Genomic DNA, 26,136 nt, shown 5'->3' with positions numbered 1-26,136 from the left:
TCTTAGTTGAGCCACTGCCTGGTTGCCAGGGAAACAGCACAGGCTGATTTCTGAAATCAGTTCAGCTCTGAGATGCTTTGCCCCCAGCAGCGTGACCTGGGGCAAGTCCCCTGGCTTCCCTGGGCCTCGGTGCTCTCCTGGGAAAGGAGGTAACCTCCCCCCAGCGCTGTGCGATCAGCGGGGATGGTCCAGGAGCAGTGCCAGGCTGAGCACCTCCTGAGCCTCAATCCATGTGAGTGCTTTCTCCTTCCTGTGGGGAATGTGCCCCTCCCTGCTCTATCTTCCTTGAGTTTCTGGTCCCTCTCATCCCTGTTGGCTGGTTCTCACCCACTGTGGCCTGGGCTCTAGAGAGTCCAAGGCCCTCAGCCCAGGACATCTTGCTCCAACAGAGCAAAGGGTGTGGACTGTGTGACCACTTTCCAGCCCAGGCTTGAGCCCTTTACTATCGGGCAACCATTAGCCTATCTCAGACTGGACGGACACACAAGCCTTCATTCCCTTCCTGCCAGTTTTTCAGGGATGGTTTTGGAGCCCCTTTTACAGGTGGGGAAACTGAGGCTTGGGCAGCCTGAGTCCCCCAGCTCGTAAGGTCAGGAAGCAGTGGGGCTGGATTTGAATCCCAGGGCGTCCATCTCACAAGTCAGAGCCCCTCCCCAACACCACCAGTGCCGCCCCGAGCTGCCGCTGTGCCTGTGGGGGAGGCTGGTGGGGGCCCGAGGGAGATGCCTGCTCAGGTGGCCCACTTGGCCCATGACCATGACCACCACTCTGGCAATATTTCTGTCCACAGAATTACTACCCCATGACTCAGTCGGCCTTCATCCAGGACAGACAGAGCAGGCTGGTGCGGCTGTCGGAGCAGGCGCACGGCGTCTCCAGCCAAGGGAGCGGGCAGATGGAGGTAGGAGGAGGCCCCTCTGGTCACCACGGGCCCGCCAGGGGCCAGGCGGGGCCTGTCAGATGACTCTTCCCTGCAGGTCATGCTCCATCGGCGGCTGTTGATCAAACAGCAGTGGGCCCTGTCCGTCAACGTCACACTGAACGACACCTCGGTTGTCCACTCGGGGCTCTGGCTCCTGCTGGGACCCTCGACCCTCACCAGGGACCTCGGCCAGAGGAGCGGGGTGGCGCTGCAGCACAGACCCGTAGTGCCGACTCGAGAGCTGAGGGTAAGAGGGCCGCCTTTCAGTGCACCTGCCATCCCTGCCCCGGGGTGAGCCGACCTGTACGGGGGAGATGAGCTCAGGCAGAAACCGATTCAGCAGGAGAGGGATTGATGCTGAGGAGAGGGCCTGGTGCCCTGTAGGTCTGGTGGAGATGGGATCCTGAACCAGGGGGAGTTCAGAGATCAACTTCAAGGGCTATCAGTTGATGTTCTCTTGAAAGAAAAGAATTTTGAATTGTGGTGTTGGAGAAGACTCTTGAGAGTCCCTTAAACAGCAAGAAAATCCAACCAGTCCATCCTAAAGGAAATCAATCCTGAATATTCATTGGAAGGACAGATGCTGAAGCTGAAACTCAAATACTTTGGCCACCTGATATGAAGAACTGACCCCAAGGACTGCAGCACTCCAGGCCTCCCTGTCTATCACCAACTCCTGGAGTTTACCCAAACTCATGTTCATTGAGTCGGTGATGCCATCCAACCATCTCATCCTCTGTTGTCCCCTTCTCCTTCCACCTTCAATCTTTCCCAGCATCAGGATCTTTTCAAATGAGTCAGTTCTTCGTATCAGCTGGCCAAAGTATTTGAGTTTCAGCTTCAGCATCTGTCCTTCCAATGAATATTCAGGATTGATTTCCTTTAGGATGGACTGGTTGGATCTTCTTGCTGTTTAAGGGACTCTCAAGAGTCTTCTCCAACACCACAATTCAAAAGCATCAATCACTGTAGCCCAAGGTATTGTGAGGAGATGGCATTTGCGCCAGCAGATGCTTCAGGCTGCCTGTGGTGTGGGCCACAGGTTGGAGGGGTGTGAGATTGGATGAAATGTGTGTGGAAAGCTCCACTTAATGTGGAGGGCTCTGAATGCCAGGAGGAGAAGCTTGGCCCAAACTCTCTCCTTGTTGTCCATCTGCCTTGCAGAGACTGCCCGGGTTCACCCAGACTTCCAGCAGCAAGAGGCTGTGACGCTGCCTCCAAGTTCCCACCTGCAGATCCTCAGCATCCCAGGCTGGATGTACAACTCGAACCACACAAAGCACCTGCAGAATCTTCAGAAAGGTGAGGCAGGTGTTCAGGCATCCAGACTCACTCTTGCCTCTTTGTTGTCAACCAGGTCCCCAAACCCATCACCAGGCAAGGCACTCTCCCCAGAGTCATCCAGGCTCTGTGAGGTCATCCGGTTCCCTTATCTGCCAAATGAGGAGACAGAGGCCCACTGAGAGGCAGGTCACTCAGCAAGCCAGGGACAGATGGGGCCCAGGTGCCATCTAGAGTGCAATGAGTGTGTACAGAGGGGAGCCCCCAGCAGGGCATCCAGGAGGACCTCCCTGTGGAGGAAACAACTGCCAAGAAGCAGCTCATCATGTTGCCAAAGCCCCTGGTACACCTTATGTGTCCCTTTACACTCAGAGCATCTCAAACGTGGGGCTGACTGTGCCTCACCCGCCCCCATGTTCCCAGAGACTCACCAAGGGCTGGCACACTCCAGTGTGGAGTCTGCAGGATGAGGATCAAGAGGGAAAGGAAGAGGTAGAGGCCAAATACCACCTTTGTGGCTAATAAAGTGGGTGTTGGAGGCTGTGGCTCGATCCTGTAACCACATGGCTTCTTCACCCTGACCTCTCACACCTTGCTCCACGTGTCACAGAAGAGGAGGCAGGAATCATCTCTTGCAGCAGCAGTCATGCTTACCTATGTTGGAGGCAAAGTTCACTGAGAACCCACCTTCTGGAGGCAACCTGTACCAAAGATGAGGAGAGATGAGCCTGGGCTAAGCAAACAAGTCCCTCCTCCTAGAAAAAAGTAAGTGACCGAGCGAGGGGAGCAGCAGCAGATGGCTAGAGGGCCTCCTGCTCTCCCAGACTCTTACAACCCCATGTTATCATCACCGCCATGGTCCTCATTATCACCAGCATCACCATCATCACCGTCTCCACCATCACCATCACCATCATCATTGTCATGTTCTGGACCCAGAGGTCTTCACCTGTTTCTGTTCCTCCTGTCCTTAACCACAGCATTAGGAAAGGGGAAAAGAGAGTCTATGAACTCTTCTGCTGCAATAACAAAGAGCCCAGACTCTCAGGGCCCTAACACAGCATAAGGTAGTTTCACCCATATGACATGTATCCAGTGGGGTCCAGCAGGGAGGCCTTACTCCTTTGTTCACCAGGGACCAGCAGATGGAGACTGTTTTCTAACACAGGCTTCCTCAATTAGAGGGACAGGACAAAGCATCTGTGGGACATGACACATCACTTTGTGTTGGCCTCAGAGTCAAGAAGCCACACCACTGTTCACTGGGGCAGAGGCAGAAAGACTATACCGGAGAACTGGCAGGTTGGAGGGCAGGCAAGTGAGGACCACAACAGTGAATGAGGCCAAGACTTTCTAGGCATCCGCATTGGCCCCTGTGTGCATGGTAGGGAGCGTTAACATTGGCTGGACCTGATTGGAATCCTCACTCCTTCTTTTGTTGCAGACCAAGTACCTACCCCCCTCTGAGCCTTGGTTTTCTTGTCTGTGAAGTAGGGGTTGTGTTAGCTGCTTCCAAGGGAGGTTGAAGATGAGAAAGGGAGGTGTGTGTAAAGTACCAGGCACAAACCAGGGTTCCTCACTGCCACCTTCCTTCTGTTCCTAAGGCCATCAAGGACAGGCCAAAGTGGACTTCCGCCGAGTCCTGCTGTGGCTCCACCACCTGTATGAGAAGGGACAGCACCCTGTCCTGTCTCAGCCTGTGACGGTGAATCTGCAGGTAACCTGCCCAACCCCACGTCCCGCTCCCGGATCGCTGAGTCAGGAACCCCCACCCCACGCCCCGCTCCTGGATCACTGAGTCAGGACACACAAGCAGATGCTCACGTGTGTGACCCCAAGTCAAACCCCAAGTGTGACCATCCTGACTCAGATGCCACCTTGGCTAAAATATGCCTTATGGTTGTCTTGAAAAAAAAATGAGATTTGATCTCTGGGGTGCATGAGGGCACCCCACCCCCTCCGACTCGTGTTCTTCTAGACTTTTCGATTCTTATCACATGCCTGTATTTTGTTCGTTTCTTGTTTTATTCTTGTGGTAAATCTTTTTACACAACACAGATGTTATTTGTGGGATCAGAAAACAAAACAGATTCTCACACGGATTATTGAGTAGGTGATCAGAGTCACTCAGTCCAGGGTGTGAGTCTGGGCATTTCTACCTGGTCTCCTGCTCCCCGGCCCCCACCCCAGGCTCTGGGCCTCCGTGTCCTCACCTGTAAGTGGAGATGTAAGGGTCTTTCCCCACAAGGATGCTGATGCTCTCAGCTGATAAGATGCATACAGCGCCTGACTCCCTGATGGATGTCAGTGCCCCCAGATTCCTGCCTGTGTCCTCCCTCCCCTCCTGACCCCTGGATCACCCTCTGACCCGCACTACAATTGAGGCTGCTGCCCCCTTAGCCCAACCACATCCTCCCCCTGCACGCCCCCGTGATGTATGGAGACCCCTCCTTTATCCCCAGTCTGCCCTCTTCATGGGGGATCTGAGCTCTTTACCCATCTCCTGCTCATGGAGAATTTCTCTAAATCTCTTTCTTGTTGCTTTGGCTTCAGGGATACTTGCAATCTGAGAGAATCCCAACAACCCAATCTAGAGCCCTCCCTGTGGTGTCTTCCCGATGCCCTCCTTTCACAGCCATGAATATAAGGGTGGGGAGTGGTCTCTTTCCTCACTGATTCCCAGCCCGCTGTCATCAGAGACACTGTCAGCTTCATCTTCCCGCCCAGCTTCAGCAGCGCACTGGCTTCATTACTTCCTCCTTGTCACCTCTTGCTCACAAGCTGACACCAGTCTCGGGAGCAGACGTAAATGCGGAAGGGAGCATGGTGGCAGCACAGAGCGCCTCGCCCTCCACGCCTCCTCCTTCCACCCTCTCTGGGAAGCTCCTGCAGAAGAGCCCCCAGCCTACCAATCAGCACTGTCCTTCCTCCTCAGGGATGGAGCTACCCCCTGCCTCCCCTCTCTGCACGATCTGAGCATTATCGGGAAAGGGGGTGGATAACATGACTGACACCATCTTGGAGCAAGGAAGGGCTCCACCTGAGCATCACGGGGAGGAGGGGACTCACAGCTGGGAGCAGCTCCATGTGCCTGCCCCCTCCTGGTGTGCTCCTCCAGCTCAGCACCTGGGGAGACCAGCTCCTCCTGCTGACCATCCTGTCTGTCCTGTCCATACCTGGTTGCTCAGCTGGTAAAGAATCTGCCTGCAATGCAGGACCTGGGTTCGATCCCTGGGTTGGGAAGATCCCCTGGAGAAGGGAAAGGCTGTCCACTCCAGTATTCTGGCCTGGAGAATTCCATGGACCGTATAGTCCATGGGGTCGCAAAGAGTCGGACAGGACTGAGCAACTTTCACTTTCATCCTGTCCATGGGGATTTGCCCTGACAATGAAATGTAGGAGGATGCTGTCCCCTGGGCCGTGGTTTTGTTGCTGCCTCTGTTTTGTCCTCTGATCTGGGGCTGGGTGCTCACCCCTCCCTGTGCTCCTGTCCTGCAGTCTGTGCTGTGGAGTCTGGGCTCCGTGGTGTCCGTGGAGGAGCGCTCACTCACAGGGACCTGGGATGTGGGCACACTGCAGCGCTGGAGCTGGAAGATACAGGATGGTCACCCACACAGAGGTTTGTGTGCCCCTGGTTCAGGCCTTTGCCCGGGATTTCCAGCCTGATCCTTAGCCAGGGTCAGGAGCTCGACAGACCTAGCTCAGATCCCAGCTCTGCCCGCTAAGGCCCATGTGACCTTGGACAGGCTGCCCTCCTTCTCCAGGTCTCAGCCTCCCTGAATCTACTGCAGCAGGTTAAGGAAGGCTTCAGGTCAGTCTACTTGCCAGGGTTCAACAGAGGCTGCACGTGTGTGTGTGTGTGTGTGTGTGTGTGTGTTTCCAAGGCCACACACCCACTCCATAGATTGGATGAGCTCCAGACTTGCAAGCACACACCAGGAGGCTCTGGTGACTGCCATGCTGTGCATTGCACTGCACACTCCACACTTAGCTCTTGGAAATCTTTGACTGTTTCTGGCCTCCGGGTCTCTGCCTGTGATGATCACACCATCTGACATGTCCTTGTCCCTTTCATCCCAGACTGCTCCTAATCAAGCTCCCCCAGGCCCAAGGCTAGTAGGTATCTCCCCTGCTCACCCTTCCTCCTCATTCTTCTCTGACCCATTTATTTCCTCTTTGTCTACTACACAAAGAATAGTCTGGGTACATGAGTAGATATCTGGTTGACGTGTGATACACTGATAGATGGAAGCACAGTTGGTTAGAAAAAAGGAGATGTAATGAAGGAAGGGAAGTAGATGGATGCTGGACAGGTAGATGTTTGGATGATGGGTGGATGGAAAGGTGCAAGGAAGAAAGGAAGATGGATGATTGACAGATAGGCAGAAGGCAGGATAAAAAGAGGATAGAATATAAATTGATAAATAGATGGAGGTTAGATGGATGGGCAGAAGGGTGGATGGATGGAAAGATGGCTAGAAGGTGGATGGATGAATGGAAGAATAGAAGGAAGGAAGATGGCTGCATGATGGATGGATGAATAGATGGAGGTTTGATGGATGGACAAAAATGGATGGATGGATGGATGATTGGATGGATAGAAAAATGAATGGGTAGAAAAATGGACAGATGAATAGGTTCCATCCCAAGAGTGAAGCCAGACCCCAGTGTGTGACTTCAGGGGAGCCCAGTGAGATAAAAGGCAGGGCCCATTCATGGCCTCAGTGAAAAAGCTCTTAGGCATTGAGGCCACATCCCAGGGGATACAAGGCCAAGTAAGGCCAGGACCACCTGTACATGCCTTCACTGTGGCTGAGCCATCAGGGGATGCCATAAATGAAAGAGGCCCATGGGCAGTGGTATCCGGTCAGGAAGGGGGCAACTGAAGACCATTACCATAGAGGGAGCCACAAGAATGCAGACAGGAGGAGTGTTCTGAGGGGGTTGCAGGGATATGGTGACCTGGGGAAGCAGGCAGCTCCAAAGGGGAGTAATAGACCACCTCTGCTCCCCCAGGTGGCACCCACCGTCCCTTGCCACCCCACAGAGGCCCCGACATCGCCATCCACCCAAAGGAGATCCGGACGTTCTTCATTCACTTTCAAGAGCAGTGAGCTCTTGGCAGATTCTGTGGGCCCAAGACACGGAAAAGCAGCCTGGAGAGATGAGGGGAACAGCTGCCCATCTGGTGGGCTAAGGGCAGGAAATGGATGGAATTGGGGTGTTCTGATTTCTTAAATAAAAATTGCATAAGGACCTGTTTCTTGCCCTGCCTGCTAGAACCAGTTCTTTCTCTCCTCTCCTCCCATGGATGGTGCTTCACACAAGCTCATACTTCCTCCTTCATTTGCAAAAGTCAAAGATAGAAGATTCTCTTAAAGACAGAGGGGATACCCACATTGATACCAAAATGCATCTGCCTGCAGGTCCTGCAGGATCTCACCAGGCTCCAGGCTTAACGGTGGCCCTTCTGTGTGCTGGGCGCCTTCACAGGCTCATCTCAGACCGGTGACAGCCCTGCAGCAGGGAGACTGTACACACCATTCAGGGCAGGGAGCTGCAGCCCTGAACCTGGTATTTGAAGCCAAACTGTGAGTCTAACTCCAGACTCCCCCTGTGCCCCAGGGGCACACCTGCCAAGCAGGAGGGCCTCCCAGCTCAAGGCACTGAGTGATGAAAGGAAAAACCCACAGCAGTGAAACAGGGGACATCCAATATAAGGATTATTAACAACAAGAAAAGGGTAACTTCTACTCTGAGGTGTGCCCGAAGGATTGAAGGATTGATTCACAGTGATCAAAAGTGGACACAACCCAAGTGTGCATCCACACCTGGGTACCTGGATGTACAAAGCATGCTGTATCCTCAGAATGGACTATTACTTTGCCATAGAAAAGGATGTAGAACACCCCAAAGATTATGCTTAGCCAAGGAAGGCAGTGCTTCCCTGGTGGTCAGTGGTAGAAAATCTACCTGCCAATGCAGGAGATGCAGGTTGGATCCCTGGGCCAGAAAGATCCCCTGCAGAAGGGAATGGCAACCCACTCCAGTATTTTTGCCTGGAGAGTCCCATGGATAGTGTCGCAAAGAGTCGGACATGACATCGCAACTAAACAACTACAAACAAAGGTAGATACAGATGCCACATACTGTACTTCCCTATTTACATAAAATGTCTAGAATAGACAAATCCACACAGGTTGAAGATAGATTTGCACTTGCCGGGGCTGTGGGAGGAGAGAATGGGTGTGACTGCTCACTATCCCATCACCACTCCGTGCACCCCAGCCTGAGACACACGTCTGCTGTACAGGCGGGGAGTGGGTGCTGAAGCATGGGGGTTTAGAAGAGAAGGAGAGGGCTGGGGTTGGCTGCGTGGAAACAGCCTCAAGGGGCTGGAGCATGTTACTGTCACAATTAGGGTTGTTCATGGAAAAAGCCTAAGCCTGCCCTAGTAGATAAGAGCCCTTGTTAAGTGCTACATAAAGGGAGGAGGGGGCCCACATAGCAGCCTCTTTCTCCCCACTCTCAGATACTGTCAGCAAACAGGGCACCACCTCAGTGGACTCTCAGAGTGTAAACACCAGCCGCTGCCTAGGCAGGCTCTGGGCACAGGCATCGGTGGTTTGTCCACATGCAGAAGCAAGGTTGAAACCATAGCTGAGCCCCCGGGGCCCCAGTTCTTAAGAAACTGGGTTGAAATCTCTCCCTGTGGCTAGGGATGTACACCACCACCGCTGGCTTTGTAAACTCAGGGTCTGAGAGATATCTGAGCAGACATGGGCGCTGCTGTGGCTGGGATGGATCCAGTCTTGGTATCCATGGGCTTTTGGGTGCGTGTACATGGAGGCAAGGCTGGGCTGCCTCCCTAGCCCCCATGGCCGGTCCAGGTGCACAACAACTGTGGACCTGGGACCCGAATTCTGTGGATCTGCACTGGTGGTTTTGCGAAAACAATGCTTGAGGGACACCGGGGCTGACTGCCGACATTCCCATGGCTGAGGCAGGGCCAAGCGTGGTCCCAACAACAGTACATTTTACGATCCTGCACACTGACAGGTGACACCACAAAGTGTGTTCCCCAGCAGACAGCTTTGAATGGCTGTCAGTGGCTCCTCTCCTGAGTCGTGTCCAACTCTGCAACCCCATGGACTGCAGCACCCCAGGCTTCCCTGTCCATCACCATCTCCCAGAGCTTGCTCAAACTCATGTCCCTTGTGTTGATGATGCCATCCAACCATCCCATCCTCTGTCGCCCCCTTCTCCTCCTGCCCTCAATCTTTCCCAGCATCAGGGTCTTTTCCAATGAGTCAGCTCTTTGCATCAGGTGGCCCACGGTTTGGAGCTTCAGCATCAGTCCTTCCAATGAATACTCAGGGTTGATTTCCTTTAGGGTTGACTAGTTTGATCTCCTTGCAGTCCAAGGGACTCTTGAGAGTCTTTTCCAGCACCACAGTTAGAAAGCATCAATTCTTTGGTGCTCAGCCTTCTTTATGGTCCAACTCTCACATCCAGGAGCATTCCAATTCTGCCTACCTCATGCCACAACCCAGAAATGAATCTGGGAACCTCTACTCCACCAGCTGGGAAGCAGATTCTGCCCTTGACAGGACTGTGACAACCACAGAGCAAAGAGGAGCCCCCCTCAACATCCAGTGCAGACTCTGGTCATCACACCACCAGTCACACCTTCTATCTAGGGGATAGCGGCTAGAACACACTGAGGAAAGAGGCAGCAGGCATCCACACTAGAAACAGCCCTCGCACCAAAAACATTAAACCCACACGGGCTACACAGGGGCACTCCTACATAAAAATAGCCCTTCAAGACCACAGGAGACAATTTTTTCTCTTAAATTCACAGAGTAAGAGAAACACAAGTAAAATGAAGAAGCAGAGGGACTATTTCCAGTTAAAAGATCAAGTGAACCCCCCTCACCAAAAGAATAAGCAATAAAACAGACTGCTTCTATTTGATAGACACCAAGTTCAAAAAGGAGATAATGAAAATTCATTACTGAATGAATTCAGATAGGCTATCAGTAGAAATGAAGATTACTATAAAAAGGAATTAGAAACTTTAAAGAGGAACCAAGAAAACTTAGAAAACTCATTTGCCAAGATGGAAACTATGCTAAAGGCAATGATTAGCAGATTGAATAATGCCGAAGAGCAAATAAGTGATCTAGAAGATAAAACAATGGAAATCACTCAATCAGAACAGTAGACAGAAAGTTAAAAAAAAAAATGAAAGCAATATAAGAGACCTATGGGATACTACAAAGCGTGCCAATCTACACATAATAGGGATTCCAGAGACAGAGAAGGAAAAGTGGGTCAAAAATATATTTGAAGAAATTATGGCTGAAAGCTTCCCAAACCTAAAGAAGAAAACAGATATCCAGGCACAGGAAGCACGTGTGTGTACCCAGTTTCTCAGTCGTGTCCAACTCTTTGTTGTGGGACACAGACCCCATGGACTGTGGCCCGCCAGGCTCCTCTGTCCATGGAATTTTCTAGGCAAGAATACTGGAATGGGTTGCCATTTCCTACTCCGGGGGATCTTCCCAACCCAGGGATTGAACATGTGTGTCCTGCACTGCAGGCAGGTTCTTTACCACTGTGCCACCTGTGAAGCCTCCATACTACATTTGATCCTAACCAAAAGGCCAGGAAATCATATACCTGTCAACACATGTGCACCCAATACTGCTGCTGCTGCTGCTGCTAAATCGCTTCAGTTGCGTCTGACTCTGTGCAACCCCAAAGACGGCAGCCCAACAGGCTCCCCCGTCCCTGGGATTCTCCAGGCAAGAACACTGGAGTGGGTTGCCATTGCCTTCTCCAATGCAGGAAAGTGAAAAGTGAAAGGGAAGTCACTCAGTCGTGTCTGACTCTTCGCGACCCCATGGACTGCAGCCTACCAGGCTCCTCCATCCATGGGATTTTCCAGGCAAGAGTACTGGAGTGGGTTGCCATTGCACCCAATACAGGAGCACCCAAATACATAAAACAAATACTAACAGACATAAAGGGAGAAATTGATGGCAATACAATAATAGTAGGAGACTTTTATACCCCACCCACATCAATGGACAGATCTTCTAGACAGAAAATCAGTAAGGCAACAGAGATCCTAAATGATACAACAGAACAGTTAGACCTAAATATTTTCCAGACATTACATTTAAAAATCCCCAGAATACACTTTCTTTTGAAGTGCACATGCTCTAGGATTGACCATGATATCCAATAAGATAATTGTATTTTTATTTAGTTTAGCCCTGTCTTGATACTATAAAAAGAATTTGCAAAAACTTACAAAAATACACAAGTGGGAAAAAGCTAAGTAGATATGCAAATCTGAGTGAAGGGGAAATAAGGATAGGAAAATAAAGCTAACTGAAAGGTTAGTACATAAAACAAATCCAACTCATAAATTATGCAGTTTTGAAAGTCGAACCACAGATATGTCTCTAAAAACTTTCTGGTAGCTGAACAGGAGGAAAAACATTATTGGTTACAGGATCCATAGAGGGGATGAGTTTAAAATAAATCAGCTGCCCAAGAGATACTGTATTTTCTAGTAAAAACAACTTAGAGAAATTTCTTTATGGATCAACATAAGGGAGACCACAGGAGATTATGTCCTTTACAACATTATCTATTAATACAATTAATATAATAGTGAGTGTCATCTCAGATAACTATTCCGTGTAACTTAAATGTATTCAGTAAAAGTTATTCTATGACAGTCAAATGGTCCAGTTAAAGTTCGTAAGATATATATGGTCTTATTTGGAAGGAGAGTAAAAGTAGAACAGTTAGGGGGAAAAAAATGAACTATTTACCCACTGTTAAGACTTAGCAGAGAATTCAAGTTGATATTCTTAAGATCAAATCTAAGAACTTGAAGAGATTCGGTGTTACTAAAGACAGATCCGTATGCCTTGATCATCAATTAAATGGTAGAAGATAGGTTTACCCCCATTGAAGAAAGTTAAGAGCCCAACTAAGTCCATAACTGATCACCTGGCCATCCTACCTTTACAAGAGGTAGACTGAGGATTTACAAGGAAAAACAATGATCTAACATAAGAAATCTTGTAATTGACTAATTGGCTTTCCTGATGGCTCGGTGGTAAAGAATCTGCTTGCCAATGCAGAAGTGGTTTCAATCCCTGGGTCAGAAAGATCCCCTGGAGAAGGAAATGGCAACCCCCTCCAGTATTCTTGCCTGGGAAATCGCATGGACAGAGGAGCCTAGTCCATGGTGTTGAAAAAGAATAGAACATGACTTAGCAACTAAACGATAAATATTCTGCTGCTCTTCTCCATTTATTTCCAGTTTGTACTCCTTAAGAAGCCTTTTGATTAGAGGCTGAACTGAAACAATACATTTCCAAAGTATGAGGTGTTTCCTTTCTTCTTTCTTTACTCTGACATTGATTGCGCTCCTGTTACGGGTCAAGCACTTACAGTGGGAACAGTGATGAAGAAGCCATCATCACTGCACTGAAAGCCCAGAAGGACAGACATATGTAAACGGCAGTTCCCATAGAGTTTACCATGCTATAGGAGTAAACCAAAAGAACACTTAGCTTTCCTTGAAAATGAAATTCAGGGAATACTTCACAGAAGAAGAGATAACGAAGATGAATTTTGAAACTCACAGATGAGAGTTTGCTGAGTAAGGAGGAGGAGGAATTGTGCTTCAAATACAGAGAACAGCCCATGAAAAAGCAAAAGTGAGATACGGTGCTTCAAGTACAGAACAGAACAGAGCTTATTAAAAGGCACCAACTTATACACAACATATGGACACAAAAATAGAAATATGCAGGTTTCTCTCTTAATACGATTTCTCAAACGTCCCATTAGAATCCTAATCTCCTTTTCTTTCTTCTTTTTGTTATAAAAGTCAGTTTATTTTCCCTTTCTGTGTTTCATAGTTTTCCTTTTGGTCAGTATTGAGCAGTTAACTGATTGGAAATCTGCTTGATTCAATAACATTAACAAGTTTATAAACACACATTTGAGAGTATTAAAGCAAAAGGTTGAACATTTTTTTCCTAACTCCATGTAAATTAGGCAGCCATAAAAATTGCACATTTTTCACCTGCTCACTTCCATATTTAAAATATATATAGAGGATGACCTTAAAATATTGATAATTAGTATAGAATTCACAGCTTTCAAGACATATATTCTACAGACTTCTAAAAAATAGATACCTAAATGCCTCTCAGGTCCTAGTAATCCACTGTAATTCAACATCACATACTTAATGCATAGAAGGCCAAAAGGTTCCTTTTTCTCTGATTTTAGTCTTCTGCTGAGGTAATGCAAGGAACCCGGTTATGACAGAGATGGAGCCTCTGAAAATAGGGTTAAGCTGACTGGCTTCCTAGTGGATCCTAAAATGTTCCCAGAGAACAAGCCTGGCTTTGAGTACTTCCGTTATAAATTACATACTGGAATGTTCACAACTGAGGTACCTCATGGTCCTTGACAGGAAGACAAAAGACTTCCAGGAGTCGAAGGTAATTCTGAATGAAGATGGAGAAGAATTAAGGCTCACTGGAAGCTATTTCTGCTTCCGGAGCTGAACGACTTCAGAGCAGACACAGAGTAACTGAACCACTCAGCACGTAGTGTGATTTTTCCCACCAGAGCTTAACTAAGGGATTCTCTGTCCAAGACAGGCTTACGCTGGACCCAGCTGGAGCACTGGACCAGGATTTGATGCTTCAGAGATGAGCTGCTGTCTGTAAACTCATGACTGAAGCAAAATGCAACGATCCTTTCTATTGATGGAGCGTGGCGTTGCTACAAACCGGGCACAAATGCCTCATGGTCACTCAGCTTTCCAGGCTGGAGGACAAGGGCCCAAGTCCAATAAAGCGTTTACAGTTAAAGGGATGAACCTCCACAGGCCAACAGAGTTGCTGGCAGATTCATAGGCCCTTCATTTGGTACAGTCATGAAACAATGGTGATAAATAAAAATCATTAACAATAATTCCTGTAGTGTAGAAAAAACAACCCAGCCTTCACTTGGTCAGCATCTCTAGGGGCCGACCCTGCTAAAAGAGGCTCGACAATCTGAGGTTATGTTGGAGTTCTTAAGACAAACCCAAAATAGGGCGAATTAAAAGAAATAATAGTCCTGATGTGTCTCTTGATTATTCTTGTTCTTTTGTGGGTACTGGTCACTCACTTAAAACGTGAGCTTGTTGTCTTTGCGTAAGAGAGCATGTTTCCTTCACTATTAATGGTGAAATAAACAGAATTATGCAACTTGTCATAATAATGAAAAATTAGAAAACCCACATTCATCCTAGGTTGTCCTGGATCAAAGACACTAAATACTGGCCCATGGCAGCTCCAGTGCCCCTGGTTCCATCAACCATCCCAGTGACGGTTGCCAAAGCCTCATTGCTCCCTTGGGTCAGCTCCTGATGACCAAGGTTCGCAGAAATAGCTGAGCTAATCATATTAGAAGTTCCACCAATTAAAAAAATCCTATGACAGCCATCAGAAGTGCATTGATGGACTTATCATTTGGAGAATGACTGTATCCAACAAGGGACCTGATGGACAGAAGCAGACTGAGAGCTAACACCGATGCTGTTTCCTGTAACATGTCGGAGATGAAGCCTTGCAGCATTCCACCTCTAATTCCTCTGATATCGTACCAAATGGACAGCTCGTCAGCTTCGGCCTCCTTCCATTTGAAGTTGATACTCAGATAAAAGGGCAATCAGAAGAAGAAAGAGTACTTCACTAACTTCAAGGGCTTCTCTAGTAGCTAAGCTGGTAAAGAATCTGCCTGCAATGCAGGAAACCACGATTCGATTCCTGGGTCAGGAAGATCCCCTGGAGAAGGGATAGGCTACCCACTCTAGTATTCTTGGGCTTCTCTGGTGGCTCAGCTGGTAAAGAATCCGCCTGCAATGTGGGAGACCTGGGTTCAAGCCTTCGGTTTGGGAAGATCCCCTGGAGAAGGGAACGGCTACCCACTCCAGTATTCTGGCCTGCAGAATTAGTCCATGGGGTCCCAGGGAGTCGGACACAACTGTGCGACTTTTACTTTCAAGCACCCATAGGCCAGTGAATACGCTATAACTCCGGGAAGGCCACAAGCCTGGTAGAAGCTTATTGCCTTGACTTGGGTCACAGTATTGCCTTCTTGGATTGAGAATAATTAGGCTCAGCTTCTTCTTCACTTTCAGCACCATTAATTCATGGCCTATGTGAGTCTTCTTCAAAATTTTCTTCTGTCTCGATATCTGGGAGACTGATTTCTTCTGGTGACACCAGGAGTCCAAAGAATATGATGGTCCCACCAGCAAACTGCACGGCCAGCATCACCAGGAAGACATACTCATAACCATACCGCAGAACGGAAGAAGCTAGACATGCTCCCAAAATATTGCCCACTGAGGCACCGGCTCTCCAGAGACCAAAAACAACTCCAGCTTTCCCAAACTAGTTGCCGGTAACAAAAACCACGCAGGGCCAGCCGGTGGACGGCAGCAGGCCGTTCAACAATCCCCAGGCTGCAGCACAGCCCCTTGTAGAAATGCAGCCGTTCCATGAGAGTGCCAAAGATGAACACCACTAATGCGGAAAAGCACATGCCACAAGATAGAACCCATTGCAAATTTAGCTGATCGGCGAGATACCGCTGATGAGAAGGCCCATGGCACAGGAGAAGAGGAAAATGGTGTCCAGCGTTCCGAGTACTTTCTCTGCACTGGGAAACACATGGTTGCTGCTCCAGATCTCCACAGGTAGTTCAACGGTCTTGTTAAAAGCACCTGGGGTCCACTGCTTAGAGATACTGACTTTGACCTTGCTAATGTTTTTCTCCATGCATGGAGCAAAGGAGTAACTGAAGAAGGTGAGCAGGGACATGACCACGTGGTGATGGCTGAACTGGGAGAGCACAGTTCCTCTCTGAAAAATACTTGGCCAGGCCGTGTGCCTCCTGACCTTCCTTCTCACCGTGACTTTAAAGTCTGGACAATGGATGGTTTATATCATTTCTTCTTTTGCCGCTTATGCACCAGAGATCTGGAGTAGTAATCGCGCTCTGGCCAGCTGCTCAGCTTGCTCCACTGGGTCAGCCTTGCTTGCAACCCCTCGGCTCCTGCCCGCCACCTCACCCAGGCCACCATGCCAGGGTTTCCCCTAATTTCCTTTATTCTTAGTCATCATATAGCATGTGCTAGGCACCAGGCAGAATTCTAAGATGGCCCCAGCGAACTTTACCTTCAGATACCCCTTCTCTGTCCATGGGGATTCTCCAGGCAAGAATACTAAACTGGGTTGCCATGCCCTCCTCCAGGGGATCTTCCCAACCCAAGAATCGAAACCAGGTCTCCCACATTGCAGACGGATTCTTGACTATCTGGGCCATCAGAGAAGCCCAAGAGTACTGGAGTGGGTAGCCTATCCCTTCTCCAGGGGATCTTCCAGACCCAGGAATCAAACCAGGGTCTCCTGCATTGCAGGCAGATTCTTTACCAGCTGAGCTACCAGGGAAGCCCAGAAATAAACACATTTCTCTCTTAAAACAATTTCTCAAGCATCCCATCAGAATCCTAATCCCCTTTGTTCTTAGTCACTATGTAGCACGAATTCTAAGATGGCCCCAGTGAGCCTCACCTTTGGGTCCTCACAGCCTTGTGCAGTCCTCTCGCCTTGACTGAACCAGGTCCAGTGGCCCGCTTTCAACATACAGCCTACAGCAAAAGGGAGGGGTAGGGACATCCCTGGTGGTCCAGTGGCTAAGGCTCTGAGCTCCCCATGCAGGGGGCCTGGGTTCAGTCCCTGATTGTGGAGCTAGATCTCACAAGCCACAACAAATATTTGTATTTAAGAACCATGCAAGTAGAACACTGGCCTAAGATTTGGTAAAGAGCAAAGTTTTATTCCCCTGTAATAGCTTACAGTGGGAAAAAAATCGAACAGCTCTGGGTCCTCCATAATCAGGTTTTTTCCAAATAAGACTGGGAGCCTCTGCCCACGACAGTTCCCAGCCTGGCCTCTCCATCACCCGCCTGCAGTGACTTAGCAGGGCAGTTGCCGTGCCGGTAACCCAACCCTCCCTCTGTAGGGCTCCACCCAGATCTACAGTGTTACATGTGTGACATGTGTTACATGTGTACATGTAACACAGAGTTACACATGTTGTAGTGGTGATACACGTGTGTCACTAACCTTTCTCTTTGTGCCACTGGGGGGGAAAAATGCTATAAGCTTCAGAAGTGGTCACTGTATGTTGTACAAACATCTTTGAAAAAATGAAAGCCACTCAGTTGTGTCTGACTCTTTGTGACCCCATGGACTGTAGCCTGCCAGGCTCTGTCCATGGAATTCTCCAGGCCAGAACACTGGAGTATGTTGCCACGCCCTCTTCCAGGGCATCTTCCCAACCCAGGGATCGAACCCAGGTCTCCAGAATTGCAGGCAGATTCTTTACCATCTGAGCCACCAGGCATTGGTCCGCAAACATCTGTGGATATATATGAAATAAAGTTAATATAATGCTTCTGCTTAAAAATGCCAAAGAGAAGATTGACGATCCCACATGCCACAAGTAAGACCCAGGATGGTCAAATAAATAAATATATAAAAATAAACATTTTTTTAAAGAAAAGAACTAAAACAAAAATGTGATGGGTATATCACTTCTGAGATGAGCTTATAAGAGACTGTGTCTTCCATCTCGCTCACTCTTTCTTGCTTGTGCTCTGAATGGAAACCAACTGCCAATGTATGAACTGCCCTCTAGAGAGTCCCACATGGCAAGGAACTGAGGGTGATCTCCAGCCAACAGCCAGCGAGGAGCTGAGGCCTTCACACAATGACCTGTGATGGACTGAAAACTACCAACTCCCACGTGAGTGAGCCTGAAACAGACCCTCCCCTGGTGGAGACTTGAGATGACCGAACATGTCTAGTGCAGCCGTGAGAACCCCCCAAAGAGAGGGCCCAGCTAAGTCAAGGGGAGGTTCATGACCCATAGAAATTGTTAGATAATAGCTGCTTTGTGTAAATCACTACATTTTGGGGTGATCTGTCACTCAGCAATAGATAATACAGTCAGAGGCTTAAAATTTCTGCTTCCTAAACCCATCCCTTCCAATAATTAAAAATTACATCTGTCCTTAATTATTTACTGTGGCAACAACAAAATAAATATACTGTATAGGATGGGAGAGGTCAGGGAAGAAAGTAGAAGAGAATTTTAAGGGAAAATGGTGGACTATATTGAGGTGGAGGCCTTCCCAGTTTACCCTAGTGGTAAAGAATCCGCCTGCAATACAGAGACATAAAGAGACGTGGGTTTGATCCCTGGGTTGGGAAGATCCCCTGGAGGAGGGCATGGCAACCCACTCCAGTACTCTTGCCTGAAAAATGCCATGAACAGAAGAACCTGGTGGGCTACAGTCCATGGAGTCACAAAGAGTCAGACACAACCAAAATGACTTAGGGGGTGTGCGCGAGCACACACACACACACACATATTGAAGTGAAAGTCAGTAATCTCACGTCCAAGGGAGTCAACATATGATATAAAATAACCCAAAGAAGCCAAAGAGGGAAGATGAAAAATAGAGAGTTTTGAACCAAAGTAATGTAGGCATATTAGGAACAAACCCTCCTCAACTTGTTAGGGCCTTAATGTTTATTGAAGGAAGGGCTGAATGAGAAATCCTTGCCAGATATCAGCCACAATCTCACAAGGCATAAACTTCGATTTTACAGACTGGGGACTAGGAAATTATGATGCAGAGGCAAGTTGATGGCTCAAGGGAACTCAGCGCTTTTTTAATGGAGCAGAGCATTGGAGCAAGTTCCTTAAAATGTAGTGCCTCGGTTCTCCCAACCACAAGATCTTTTAGTGCAGCAGACAATGTCATTTATTTCTTGAACTTTTGGAGACAATACAGAGCATGTAGTATGTCCACACAGTCTGTCTAGCTGTGATCCTTTTCTATTTCTTGAAGAAGTGAAGTGAAGTTGGTCAGTCGTGTCCAACTCTTTGTGACCCCTTAGACTGTAGACTACCAGGCTCCTCCATCCCTGGAATTTTCTAGACAAGAGTACTGGAGTGGGTTTCCATTTACTTCTATTTCTTATTAGTTGTCTTATCAGTAATGTCGGTAATGTTTCTTAAATAAATTAAAATAAATACAGAGGTTCAGAGAAGTGACAAGTTCAGTAGAGCCAAATCAGATTCAAATCAAGAATTCAATTTGGTCCTGTACACTCTCTGTATTTGGGGCTTCCCAGGTGGACAGAAATGTGGGTTCTTTTTGGTTAGTGAAAAGAAAAATCTTAATTCCTTAATTTGAAAATTTCTGTCCAAGGTTAACCCATCCTCCTGTGCTCTGAATTCCAGGTTCTTCTGGCTTCTCTGGGATGATAACAGAAAGCAATACTGCCACCTGCTGGGGATTATAGAAATTACAGAGCTGGACTACTCAGCCATTCTTGAACTTCAGAATTTGAAACGTTCTTGAAAATTCTTGTTCTTAAAGAAATGTCAATAAATCCCAGCTGCATTTAATGATCATTCTTATCTTTCAGGTCATAAAGCTATTAAATTACAACCCTTAGACTTGAACTCTGGAAAACCTGCAGTTTAAGAATTCCTCTTTGGGTAATTTACATCTTTACTCTGTGGTGCCTGCTAAATCGATTCAGTCATGTCCGTCTCTTTGCGACCTAATGGACTGTAATCCACCAGGCTACTCTGTCCCTGGGATTCTCCAGACAAGAATACTGGCTGCTGCTGCTGCTAAATCGCTTTAGTTGTGTCTGACTCTTCGCAACCCCATGGACTGCAGCCTACCAGGCTCCTCCATCCATGGGATTTTCTAGGCAAGAGTACTGAGTGGGTAGCCATTTCCTTCTCCAGGGGATCTTCCCAACCCAGGGATCAAACCTGGGTCCCCTGAACTGGTAGGCAGGTTCTTTACCACTAGCGCCACCTGGGAAGCCCTTGGTGCCATTAAATTACCAACATTAAATCAAGCAATTATAGCCTAGTTGAATGTTCATTGCAATAGAGGGAGGTTAAAAAGATACATATGATTCTCCATTCAGACTGGTTGGAAGAATACATGTAGTTAAATTAGAAGGCATCTTCCCACAGGGGAAAATTTTTTATTGCTATTCTGGGTAATAGATGAATTTAGAGTGGATAATCAATCTAACTTGATAAATAGCAAATGATATTTGCATAAAGTTGTTCATTCATTGCTTCATTTCAAATAGTGAAAGGAAAGAAGAAGAAAGATATAATAAGTTGAAACTGTAAAACATAAAATATGCTAAGTGAAAAAATTAAAAATCACTCTAATTGCAACTATGCATGCAAGTGATGGCCAGGAGGTTAAGCTATATCTTCACTGATGGAACTTTTCATATTTAAATCATGTTAGGGTGAACTTCTAGATCATGGTAAATATTTACGTCTTCTCTATGGTTGCCCTGCTCTGTATCAGATTCTGAACTGCATGCACCTAGCTTTGGCAAAGGTCCAGAACATCCTGTCTCACTCTCTTGTATAGGACCTTCCTTTCGCTTCTGATCTTATGTGGACCAGATTTCAAATTGTCATAATCCCTCAGACTTGCTGGGTGCCCCCTTACCCCTCTCCTTAATATGTGAGAAGTCAGGAAGGTACGATCCACTCCTAGGGAAAAAAAATAAATAACATTATCCCTTCAAGTACACATACAATTTCTAAAGAACAGTAAAAACAGTTCTTTACTTTGCCTTTCAAGACATTTATCAACCCATGTGGAATCTAACTCCCATGGGCATAAGGCGGGTCTCTTCTTTCTGGTCTCCCTTCTTTGTCTCCACTTTCCTCTCTCCTTCTATCTCCTCCATTATTTAGTCCTTTTTCATTCCTTGGGGTCATTTGACTTCTTCAAGATGCCCCCTTGCTGCTGCTACTGCTGCTGCTAAGTCGCTTCAGTCGTGTCTGACTCTGTGCGACCCCGTAGACGGCAGCCCACCAGGCTCCTCTATCCATGGGATTCTCCAGGCAAGAACACTGGAGTGGGTTGCCATTTCCTCCTCCAATGCATGAAAGTGAAAAGTCAAAGTGAAGTCGCTTAGTCGTGTCCGACTCCTAGCGACCCCATGGACTGCAGCCTACCAGGCTCCTCCGTCCATGGGATTTTCCAGGCAAGAGTAAGATGCCCCCTTAGTGAAGCTAAAACAGAGTAAAGTGGACAGAGTAATTCACATCCTTAAAGTCCTGAATAAGGCAGGATAAAGGACAGTGTACTCTTAGGTACATCCTCAGAGTGAAACTTCTAAAGGACAAACAAAATTTTCTCTTACTAATACTGTCACCATTTCAAAGCACAGTGAAGTCTGTCTTTTCTCTACCTATGTAAACTCCCAATTTATTGCCATAGCCTGGTATTGACTGTGAGGGGAAAGGCTGGATGGAGGTGCGGAAACACCCACCCCAGGAAGGAGATGATTCAGCTTTGAAGTTCTATTTGGGTTGGGGGTGGATGTGGTTCCAACAACAACGTCCCAGACAGACCTCCTGCACCCTCCCTTCTGCTAGTTCCCCTTTTTCCCCATGGGGGACTTCCAGACACTCTGCTAGACGTGCAACTCGGAAAGAATGACTTGTGTGACATAAAAGAATGGTAAAGGTCTCTTTCATGTCAGTTACACAATAAGGTTTCAAACCAAACACTATATTTGTATTCAGTTGCTTAAAATAATAGTTATGGTCTGTGCCAAAAAGGGAAAGCCAGGCTGTTTTGTGTGTCTGATCACAAGACCTACAGTCTGTAGAGGTTTCTCCTGCTGTAATCTCTCCCATCTGTTGTATTGTGGTTCAGGGACAGAGGAAACCATTCATGGGCTTAAGTCAGGTTTATTTTGATGACAATTCAGATGCTGATAGAAAGCCAACTAGAGCAAAACTCAGAGATACTATATTCTGACTGACCTTGTGGTAGGCAGTTTACCAAAAAGCCAAAATACTTTTACAATTTTTCTGATGACTGGTTATGTCTTAACTAGTCACCATCCGGGAGTTGACGAGAGCTAAATGCTCCAGTAACTCAAATGTTGGGCCCATTTATTTGTTAGGAGAGGAAGCAGACAAGTCTGTGTGACTGACATAAGAATTCAACTCATCATATTAAATAGGGTTGGAATTTGGTTAGTGTTTTACTTCTAAAATAAGACCTGTGCCTAGAACCCAAGAGTGCCCCAAAGTTTTCAGAATGAACTATTATATTAAAGCAGTATTCTCAATGCTGGCTACACTTAGAAATTACCTGTGTGTGCTCTATTTAGTCATTCAGTGGTGTCTGACTGTGACCCCATAGACTGTAGCCTGTCAGGCTCCCCCATCCATGGGATTCTCCCGGCAAGAATACTGGAGTGGGTTGCCGTTTCCTTCTCCAGGGGATCTTCTTAACCCCAGGATTGATCCTGCATCTCCTGCATTGCAGGCAGACTTTTTACCATCTGAGCCACCAGAGAAGCCCTTTGGGATCATCTAGGACTTTTTGAAAATACCATTGCTGAAGTCTAATCCCAGACCCGTTAAACCAGATTCTCTGGGATGGACCCTGTGGGCAAAGACTTTAAAAAAAATTCCTCAGGTGATGTGCCAAGGCTGAGAACCAGTTCTATTAGTCAGTTGACAATGGAATAAAAGCAAGTTTGCAGCCTCACCTCATTTTCATTATATTCATTTATAAGAGCCAGATTTGCAAATTGCTCTTGAATAATCAATATTTCAACTTAAAGTTATGACCAATAATTTTAGTCTTTGATATAGAAATTTGCCGAATGGTAACTAGTTATTTCATGAACCAGTGATATAATTTCTATTTATCCTCAAAAAATAGTTTATAGACTGGGGCATTGTCTTCATTACCCATATTTGCAAAGGCTAAATACTCCATTCACTTTAACAATAAATTCAGTCTAAAAGTTAACTTAATCTAAATAATATTAAAGCCTACTGAGTATGCACAATAATATTCTGAGAGCACAGTTGGAGAGCAGTTTTTCTTCAATTATTAAATAAAGGAAGGATAATTCAGTGTTTCTGGTGAGAACTCTATATAGTTTCTGAATATACACGTATAATACATATATTCACGAGGATGTAGATTAAGCTTATTTAAGTGCTTAGTCGCTCAGTCATGTCTGACTCTTTGTGAACGCATGAACTGTAGCCCACCAGGTTCCTCTGTCCATGGAGATTCTCCAGGCAAGAATACTAGGGTGGGTTGCCATATCTTCCTGCAGAGGATGGTCCCAACCCAGGGATCAAAACCAGGTCTCCCACTTTGCAGACCTCCCGATTCTTTACCATCTGAGCCACCAGGGAAGCCCAGGCTTCTTATAAGGAAACTCAAAAAATAAACTAGATTAAAGAAGAAGAACTGGAGTTCTTCTTCTTTAAAGAAGAACTCTTGCTTGGAGAATCCCATGGAGGGAGGAGCCTGGTAGGCTACAGTCCATGGGGTCGCAAAGAGTCGGACACTACTGAGCGACTTCACTTTCTTTCTTTCCTTCGTGAAACAATCAAGGGTACCTCTGGGTACAAGGAAATTATCATGCTTCCCTGATAGCTCAGCTGGTAAAGAAACCACCTGCAACACAGAAGACCCCGGTTCGATTCCTGGGTCGGGAAGATTCCCTGGCGAAGGGATAGGTTACCCACTCCAGTATTCTTGGGCTTCCCTTGTGGCTTAGCTGGTAAAGAATCTGCAGGCAGTGCGGGAGACCTGGGTTCGATCCCTCGGTTGGGAAGATGCCTTGGCGAAGGGAACAGCCATCCACTCCAGTGTTCTGGCCTGGAGAACTCCATGGACTGTATAGTCCATGAGGTCACAAAGACTCCACGACTGAGCTACTTTTCACTTTAGACTGAGCTACTTTTCACTTTAAACTATTTCAAAAGTTGCCAGTTTCTAGCCAATAGGAAAGAGAAGTGAGAAGGAAAGCGGCCAGGCACATCACTTCTGCTCATATTCCATTGGCCAGAACTTAGCCACGTGGGCATGCCTTGCTGCAAGGAAGCCTGGGAAATGGAGTCCCCCTCTGGGCAGCCATGTGCTCCTCTAAAATTCAAAGATTTTACTGCCTAATACAAAGAAGAGGAGAATGAATATAATTCTCAATCTGTACATCAACATGCAACTCAGAATCTAAATATACATGAAATGCAAAAGAACTCTACGGTTTAAATTTTTACTTTGCGAATATTCATTCATTTTTATATTACCATAGAATATTAATATATTCTGTATTAACATTGAAGAAGTTTAAACTTTGTATTCATTTTATCAGAAAGATATTTTATGTTATACTATCTTTCCTTATCCAAGCTTTAGCTATGATATGCAAGTGATGTATGGCAAGCAATGCATATAATATGAATCATGCTGTATTCTCAGCTCTCCTCCTCAACACTGATGGGTTTTTCCAGAATGTAATAGTTCTGTACAACAATATTCAGGCAGATCTGGTGATTGTTGTTGTTATTTTCTTTATTTAATTTAATAGATTCCAGCTTCTTAGTTGTAGACACCAGTGAGAATATGATGAAAATTGTGGATCCTTCTGTCCGTCTCTTTGCCACCCCATGGACTGTAGCCTACCAGGTTCCTCTGGCCATGGGATTCTCCAGGCAAGAATACTGGAGTGGGTTGCCATGCCCTCCTCCAGGGGATCGTCCCAACCCAGGGATCAAACCCAGATCTCCTGAATTGCATGCAGATTCTTTATCATCTGAGTCATCAGGGAAGTCCCTCTACTTAAACATACCAACAATTTAGCAGATAATTTTAGAGCGAATAGAGACACCTTCCCCCATGAAGCTCAGTTTCAGAGTGTCTTGATTTTCCCCCTGTCTTCCATAGAAACCTGGGAAATGAATCTACCACAAATGTTGAATTGAGAGCTAGTGATGCAATGAAGCAGAGCTGGTGGAGAATGATCTCTGGCGACAATGACAGCTGGGATCAGCAGCCCCAGTGTTATTGTTGAACCAGTGTTACTGGCCGCATTCAGAGTCGTTATGAGCAGGATCAGCAGAACAAGCCGGTGTCCAGCGCTTTGTGGTACAATCAGTGGCTTCTGGGCTGAATGAGTTTTTCTGCACATTAAGCCATGTTTTCTAAACATTTCATATAAGCTTCCTTTTTTTGGAACATTGTTAGCTTCTCCAGCTAACAGTAAACTTTTCCATTAAAGGGGTTCTTTCAAAGTTACAGGTCTAGGAAAACAAACCATTAGAAAATGATTGAGAGGCTCTTGGTTTCTTTATATGCCAAGAACAAGATGAAATATAAGCATTTGCTTTGCTTATATTTCAAGCAGATGAGGCCGTATTCATACATTCATGAATGTTATTCCACTGCTTGAAACTTTCAGTGGCTCATCCTCAAACTGAAGTGGAATCAGGCTCTGTCATTTCTTGGATTTTATTTATTTTTAATATATTTTTAATTGGAGTATGATTGCTTTACAATGCTATATTAGTTTAGTTTTGGGATTTTAAACTAGAATAATTAACTTAGCTTTTCTGTGCTTCATTTGATCTTCTATAGTTTGTATATGTTTTTAAACAGGTATAGAAAAGATGTGAAAACCTGTCTTTTCTCCTTAACCTGGCATTCAGAGACCTTCACCTCCGATCTGGTCCATGTTTCTAGTCTCTCCTTTGATCACTTCCCCTTCCCTCTTCCTCTCGTCCAAATGCTTTGATGACAACAAATCTTTAAACTCAAACCTTAATGTGCCAGAAACAATTCCATCCACTTACTTCTCTGTCTCCTCTCCATGGGATGTGTCGCTCCCTGTTTTCTTTTTCAGTCTCTGAGGTCCACTTAGGTTGTCCAGGACTTCCTCCAC

The 26,136-nt window shown here is 46.7% G+C and overlaps 2 pseudogenes; one reads left to right on the top strand and one right to left on the bottom strand.

Moving 5' to 3' along the window:
* The window catches only part of LOC129657308 (epididymis-specific alpha-mannosidase-like), a 39,116-nt pseudogene extending 31,799 nt beyond the window's left edge, over positions 1-7,317 (top strand).
* A 6,955-nt stretch (positions 7,318-14,272) lies between these two features.
* On the bottom strand, positions 14,273-25,929 carry LOC129657122 (sugar phosphate exchanger 3-like; annotated as a pseudogene).
* Positions 25,930-26,136: the final 207 nt, after the last annotated feature.

The sequence above is a fragment of the Bubalus kerabau genome, chromosome 7 (assembly GCF_029407905.1).
Source record: "Bubalus kerabau isolate K-KA32 ecotype Philippines breed swamp buffalo chromosome 7, PCC_UOA_SB_1v2, whole genome shotgun sequence".
Classification (NCBI taxonomy): domain Eukaryota; kingdom Metazoa; phylum Chordata; class Mammalia; order Artiodactyla; family Bovidae; genus Bubalus; species Bubalus kerabau.
The sequence above is the reverse complement of the archived record's forward strand: the minus strand, read 5'-3'. Positions and strand labels throughout refer to the sequence as shown.